Raw genomic sequence first — 8,376 nt, 5'->3', positions numbered from 1 at the left:
GCAAACAATATTAGGAATCCTCTATTCAAACTACATAATATTCAGTGTGCATCGACATGAAAATAACAAAAAAGTTCATGCTGGACTCAAACCCGAGTCCCAAAAGCAAGAATCACTCGAGTCCTGGGCGTTATGAGTGCGCCACGGACCTTTCTTCTAATCCTTGGCTGCTCCTGGTGTCTTGGACACCTAGCAGGCTTATAATTATAAGGTTGTGGTCCGTCATATGCATTTGAATATACATGTACAACTTCTTCTGTGTCTTCTGTGTCGAAACTAGCATTGCAGTGGCGAGCCGTGAGCTTTATACCTAGGCCCTCTGACCCCCACCCCTTCCCTCGAAATGAAGAAAAAAAAAGAGTTATTACGTCACAGCGTATTCTTCAGCGGAATATCAAAAACAACGGCCCGGGGTGCAAAACGCATCAATGAAAGCGACCCTCTACCACACAAAACAACACCTGTGAACCCAATTTGTGTTCTTTGACATTGAAAATAATATTGCATTGTGTTTGTTACTTTCGTTGCAGTTGTATGTCTTAAGTGTAATTTGGCATGCTTTTATTTTGAAGGCGAGTTCACGCTGTTGTCAGGAAATTGTTGTTGCTCTGGAAACAAGAAAAAAGTTTCACAGCGGGCGGAACTTGTCATAAAGTCCACAATAATAAAACCCATCCATTTAGAGGGAAGATATGATTGGTCAATTGTACTTTCATTTGACATTACTCTCTCGTTCAGTTACTATAGCTGGCCCTCTGTGAATCGCAGAGAGGGCCCGACAAGCTTCTGTCATGTAACCCTTCACATTCAAACAGAGACTGAACAGGCAGATTTTGGAAGGATTTATTTCTTTGGAAATTCGATTTTAAATACAATTAAATCAAGTTTTTTTCGGTAAAACTAATGAAAAATATAACAAAAATAATATTAAAAAAATATATATTTAAAAAAAATAATATATTTTTTTAATGTTTTTAAATATTATTTTTTTGAATATCTTAAGCCCTCAGAGAGGGCCTAGAGGGCCCTGACGGCTCGCCACTGTAGCATTGGGATCCATGTTTATTAATACGTTACACCGGCCGCTCTCCCCCTTGTTTCCCCTTTGTTACGNCTTAACTCACTCAAATACAGTCGTTTACTTATTTCGGTGAAACGAATGTGCAATGCGCCAGAATCAAAGTGAGACTATCCACATCCTTTAAAACTCTACGCACATTCGTTTCACCGAAATAAGTAAACGACTGTATTTGAGTGAGTTAAGGCATTAGTTTGCTTCATTAAAGGATGTTAATGAATAAGTGTTCTCCAGTGCCTTTTGTCCGCTTTAAGGTATTATTAAGGTTGGGTTAATGTTGCTCTCAAAGTGCACCAGATTGATGCTTTTAACTTCAATATTTAAAAAAATATCTTCCCGGGGGAGCATGCCCCCGGACCCCCCTACAGTATGTTAGGTCCACTCCCCACTTATAGAAATAGCAATTTGTCCCCTGCTTACACCTTTATGCCGTGAGCTGATTATCGAGCCTTCGTTGTAACAGTCGCGGGTACACTGTGTATGTGCGTAGGGATTGTTGCAGTAGAAAATTCCACTCTAGCGCCCGGTACATTAATGGGAAACCCTAAATGTTTGAGCACCCTCTATGAAACGTCAAGCTACCCCACAGCACCCCCTAGAGAAAATCTCTGGCGCCGCCACTGCTGAGAGGCTGTATGAAGGTGTACACAGGTCTCAGATGGACTTGGTATCACATTAGGAACGATATTCAGAGATAAGTCGTGCAACAATAGCTGGTTTTAATGATTTATTCGAGCGGATCACAGCTTAACACAGCTGAAGACTTCTCCACGCTGCTTTCAAACTGTGAGTAAACAACGTACACTTCAATTGGAGGCTGTCTGAAGGTGTACACAGGTCTCAGATGGACTTGGTATCACATTAAGAACGATATTCAGTAATAAGTCTGGCAACAATAGCTGGTTTAAATGATTTATTGGAGCTCGCAATGTTTTGAACAGACATCCCCAGTCAACTCGTTTTTCTTTTTGTAGTCCTCGCTGTTCGCGTCCGGATATCGCCATCGTAACCACAACCTCACACACTGGTACTGAATGTGCATCAAAGTGTTCCTATCCAGCCAAATATACCAAAAGATTTATGTAAACGACAGAAGAAGCGATCAAAATGTGTATTTCAGTCGGTAGGCCACGCCTCCACATCTATGACCCAGTTGATCGGGAAACCAGTTAATCCGGAACACCTGCCGGTGAGCGTGTAAGTGTGGTCTGCCGTAAGCGGATGGAAGGAGCGGGGCTGTCACCATCAGCTTGTAGATTTTTATTTATTTATTTTAAACTCGATGCATTAATCGCGTTAAAACAATTAGTGGCGTTAATTTTTTTTATTAACGCGTTAACTTGACAGCCCTACTATTTTCATTACTCTACTTTGTTCTATGAAGTAACTGTAGCTGTCAGATTCATATTTAGTGGGATGAAAACGCAGAGGTGGTGCTCTATACATTTGCCTTATTATGCCCAGTAGAAGAGGTGACATTTCTCCTTTACAGTCATGAACGTTGGGGCAGTATAGGATGTAATGATGGGCGCTGCAGAATCCACACAAAACAACATTTGCAAAATATCTGAAGGAGAACTAAAATAGTTTTTCGCCATTGATCCTTGCATCATCTCAACTCTACATAATGTCCACAACGGATGATTCAGCCCTTCTATCTTCCAAAAGGTAATACATTCACTTCCTCCAGGGACACAAAAAGTGCACAATCAAATTGTCTTTGTCACATTAAGTTTCCTTAAAAATCTTTGTGGGTTTCTTTTCAAAATATTTTGTCTATTGTGTCAGTGTTTCCTCACAGCTTCCTCAGAAACTGAAGCTGATCCTGAGTCTGTGTTGTGCTGCTTGCTCTCTTGGCTGGGGAGGACAGACAGCTTGGGTGTGGGGTATGTGTCGGTCGGTGGTGGGAGAATGTCTGTTTCTTCTCCCTACCGTATGGATACACAGCCTGTAAACAAGCCCTCTCCATGGTGGCTGTGCAAGTGAGGGAACACACCAACACACACTCTCTGTTGTTAGCCCTACCATGGCCCCTGGCCTCTGTTCTACCACAACAAGCCACTTCAGCTCTGCTGCTGTGGCCCTCAATGTCCACCCCTCTGCTCACTGGCTCTTTATTGGTCCGTCCTCAAATAGCCCAGTGGGCCGATGTTCAGCCCATGCTACATGATCAAAGGTTCAAGAGACACCACAGTGTTGTCAAAGTTACCGTTAAGATTGCAATTTACCGGACAAATGGAAAATATTCCGTCAAATATTATCTGTGTTCATTGTGTTTTGTGGAAATTAACTCAGTTTTTCTCCCGACACCGCCCTGGCGCCCTGCTTACTCAATAATATGCCTGTGCACATCGACAATTGTGGATTTGAGCGCCATTAGTACGGCAACTAATTCAAATTAGAAATATCTTCTTTTTTTTTTTGTTTGTCCTTGGGCAACAGAGCCTTCTCCGTTGCTGCTCCCATCCTATGGAACTCACTACCCCAACCCATCAGAGACTCTTCCTCCCTCACCGCATTCAAAGCCTCACTCAAAACCCACCTGTTCAACACTGCATTCAACCACTGACTTTTGTGTTATTCTCTGTCAAAGCGTCTTTGAGTTTTTAGAAAAGCGCTATATAAATGTCATGTATTATTATTATTAATATGACCTGAGACATTTGAATTGGCCGGACTCATAAAGATGTTTCAGTCAAAGTGGCTGCTGCGTCTTGTGCCCCTCTCTATCTTACAGTCTGTTCATGTGAGGCCTGGAATATTGTTACTACAATTAGACAGCCAGAAAACATGCCTTCCAAAGTTGTATGAGTCAACAAATAACCTTCAAACTTTTGATGTGAAAAGGCAGAATACCTTCCATTAATGTTTAACAGTTATGTCCTAGATCTTGAATAACCCATTACATAGCTAATTCAACAAATATGTCCAAGGTTATTTCCCATGGTGTTTGATGAAGTTTAGATATTGTTAAAGTCCAGTTCAGTTTGTTCCATTCATTGCTGACTACCTTTACAGCAGAGTACTGACCCTTATCATATTTTTTCTTTCTGATTTTGTCAGACCTGTATGAGGAAATTGTGTTGTTTTCCTTGATTGGCTGGCAGCTTCTGACACATTCTTTGGTCAGAGATATGGAGTGTGAACTTCGTACATTGCTGGGAAATGGTTCATATGTTCACTCACAGGAAGAACTTCAGTCTGTAATGCAAACAAACCTGCCGCTCACAATCAACCTTTATATGCTCCTTTTTTTGTTGTATGTACACTTTCCAGAAACGTAATTGCACACAAGATTAGGTTTATTCATTATGTTACGTGACAAAGATGTGTTCTAGAATACGTCTTTAGAGAAGAAAATAGTAGCAGGAATGTGGTTTGGGTGTAACGTGAAATAGAATTTCAAGGACCTTGACACACAAGGTTCACGTCTTCCTGCACGCAGTGATGTGGTTTCAGTTAATAAAGAAAACTTATTTTTCAGTGTTTAACCTAGACAATGACTGTTCTCTTGATTTCACCAAGTGCTTTATTTTGACTCAACATAACCATAAATTACATTAAAAAAGTGTTTCACTGTTAGAAGCGATAAATCTAATTTTCTAGCACATATTGGCTCTATAATTTCAATGTGGTTGCACAGAGAAACTTTTGTATGATTACATTTTTTATTTTTAGGAATATAAATACTGACTATTATGGTCTAGGTTGGCAGACTGAGACATTATTTTTCTGTATTGTTTAAATGTTATGTTACATGTTTCGCTTCTGTCTTTCAACATCTTGGAATGTTGTGTCAAATATATGTTATTCATTAATTATCTGTCACTCGGTTTGTGTTCTGATAAAGTAAACAATTTTATTTGAGTATTTGTGTATGGGAGAAGGTACTGTACTCAGTTCCTATGTTCGGCAGTTATAGACTGGGCTGTCTTGCACAAGAGAATAAACAAATATATATATTATCCTTAAATGATGTCATACAATGCAACTAATAAACAAGTATGGCATTTTGAAACATGATGTGCAACCATTTTTACTGTATTTTGTGTGCATTTTGTTGTTAACTAAGATGATGTTATAATTTTTTTTTTATTAGTATGCACGTGGACGCTTTGGACATACCTGGAGAAGGAAGAAATGGGTCTTCGGAATGATGGGAGTTAAAGACAAAAGCGGAGAGTAGTGTTGAAACTAGTGGAGAAACTATCAAGATGCCACCTTGTCCCTCTGATTAGACGGCATATTAAGTCAGGAAGTAGCATTATTAGTGATGAGTGGAGGGCATACATGAGAGTGCTGTGTAACGTGCGGTACAACCACTACACCATAAACCACAGCAGGTGGTTGGTGAACCCCCAAACTGGCAGTCATACCAACATATAGAAAGAGCTTGCTCGACCGTCAAAGGACATATCCGTAGACTGAGAAGAAACCGTACAGAGAGTTTGTTGGAGGAACACCTCAAGGTTCTTGAATGGTCATCTTGGCTTGGCTCTGCTCACCCTGATGGACTGCTTGGACGCTTGTTCAAGGATATACACAAAGCCTTTCCAGTCTGAGTGCCATTATTTCCTTACCAAGTCTTTAATTTATGTCTGAGAAAAGCTTTTATGTTTAAATATGTGTATCAGTCATACTAAATAGTCATTATCTTGAGTCCTGATTTTCTTCATGTGTGAATAAAATGTTTTGCTTGGCTCTTTTGCATCTTACTTTGCATTTCATGTGAAAAATGTGTATTAGGTCAGCGTGAATGTTATAACTCATTCATAAATGGACATGTCTATTAAACTTAAAAACAATGCACCCTTTCAGTAGTTATAAAAGTTAGTGACTCAACTTACAATAAGGCTCCCTTTTACCAATTATAAATGGTCGTAACTCATTAATAAATGGTCATTTGTTTTACACTTTACAATAAGGCTCCCTTTTGGCAGTTATAAATGTTAGTAACTCCTTCATAAATGGTCATAAGAGATGCCAAGAAACATCAAGATGGAAAGGGGGGAATCAACTCAGTGAACAACAGATACCAAGGATGCTGGCTGATGAAGAAGACAAAGTCAGCTAGGTAGCCAATATAAGGCTTAGCAGTACAGATAAATGTGGGCTCAGTATTTGGCAAGCAACCAGTCACAATTGCCCTGTTTATCTCATGTCTTATAAAAGCGTATTAATGATTTATAAAGTGTTCACAACCTAATTAATAAATAAATTACAAACTATTAATAAACCCTTATTGTAAAGTGGTACCTGTCTTTCTTTATGTACAGTATATGTCAAGTGGATATTATCTTGCTAGACTTCTGAAAAGTTAGAAAAATTACACATGATCAGAGAGACGATTGAAGTTTTAATATGAAATCTTATTTTGCATTCATGCATATCATTTCCTAATCATCGAGATCAATAATCTATAAAAAAAAACTACTTTAAAAAGGCAGTGGTCCAGCTAATGCTTACAATGCTTAAAAGTGTTTGCCACAGTGAAAAGTGCTGCATAATGTGCAGTTGCCATTTGCTTGTAGGTTGCATCAGCATTGAAATTAATTTGGTACAAGAGAGAACGTAATCCACCTGCCCAACAAGCCACTGCCTCCCCCCACTCTTCCCATTTCACCTCTTGGAGCTCATATTCACAATCTTTTGAAAGTAACATAATGAGCCTTGTGGTTAATATCCAGCTATGCATGCATCAAACATGTAAAAAGTGAGAAATTGAACTACTGCAGAAGATAAGCACACAAAAATCTACACTGCAAGGGTTTAACTAACATTCAATTGAATCTCTGTCTAAGTTCAGGTAGGTCTCTGAGTTTAATAGCTCATTGATAGTGATCTTGTCTTTCCCACAATCTAAGACGCTGGCTCATTATAGGCTAATGGAATAAGAAATACTGTTTCTGTCATATTACATTCAATGACTCTTCATGGTTCACAATCATCTGTCCTGTCTCGTCTATAGAAACCTGCCTGTCTCATTCACTGGTGTGAGCAGAGGTCAGATCTCAGAATTCAAGGCAGCCAGACATTAGTATTCCCGCGGCCCTCGCTCTGACTGAGCCATCTGCTGCTTTCTGATTGCCTCTCTGGTCGTCTGTCCTCTCCTCAGCCCTTCTTTACCTCAAACAAGAGTCTGAGGGTAATTCAAAGCTTTCTCTTACCGGCGTAGATGAAGCATGTTTTGGCAAACATGAACAGCGACAGCCCTTCACAAGTGGTACACAGCTGTAGCTCATACCAGACAATTTGGATACTGCAGACAGGCTGGTATGCTCTTGTTGTTGCCTACATTTCAGCGCTTTTTTGAGGGACACAAAAACGTTTTGTTTGTGTTTGCGTGCAGGTGGGATGTAAAGTGTGTTGGAGCCAGCTGGATTTGGATTTCTTTTTACACCAATCATTGATTCCTTTTCTTTAGCCACTCATTTATATTCAGGCTCCCATGGGGCTGGAGCACATCTCTGCTATCAAGGCAGAGAAACAAAAAGCATAAAATGTAAATAAGACTTTAGTTTGGGCAATGATGTGAAACATTATATGAAGGGCATGGTCAAGGCCAATTTTAATAAGCAATAGAAAAACGACAACTGCGTTGATTCATGTCACCTGACCTTGCTCGACATCATTTAAAATTGCGCACACCAGCTGACTGAATATATTCACATGCATTTTGCACCTGCATAAGATATAATAACTAGTCTGTACTACAATTGACATTGTAGATATATATAAACAAACAAACTGACTAACCATTTTCATGCCGCTATTGATAAAATGTATGTAACGAGTGCAGATACAAACCATTACATGTAGACACATATTTACGTATTTAGTTGTACTGTGTGCTCGCTTGTATTCTAAATATGTCACAGTAATACCAAACAGGCTGGAAAGATCCCACCTGTGTCTCATGACATACAAATGCATGCTCATTGAATAAACAATGTCAATTCGGAAATGCATGCCAGACAAAGCGGATTTAGGAAAAGCCACCTGGCTTGAGTCTTATATGATTTCCAAATTCAGATGTAATGGCACTCTCGGAAAATATAAACATTAAAAAACATGATATGATAGAAATACTGGAAGAGTCGGACAACACTGCACCAAAAAAAAGAAGGCGTATGAATAGGAGGGCAACAAAGAAGAGGTCAAAGGGTATCAGTCCCCAAGGGATGCAGTTACCCATAGTTACCAATCCTTACCCTCAGCTCTGGGGGATTGAACTAGGCGGGGCTGAGTCTCCACAGGAGGATGCTGGGATATAATGTGGAGGAAGAAGGGGGTGGGGG

The sequence above is a fragment of the Notothenia coriiceps genome, unplaced genomic scaffold (genome assembly GCF_000735185.1).
Source record: "Notothenia coriiceps isolate Sejong01 unplaced genomic scaffold, NC01 NC01_scaffold00000339, whole genome shotgun sequence".
NCBI classification, from domain to species: Eukaryota; Metazoa; Chordata; class Actinopteri; order Perciformes; family Nototheniidae; genus Notothenia; species Notothenia coriiceps.
Note: the sequence above shows the minus strand (reverse complement) of the source record.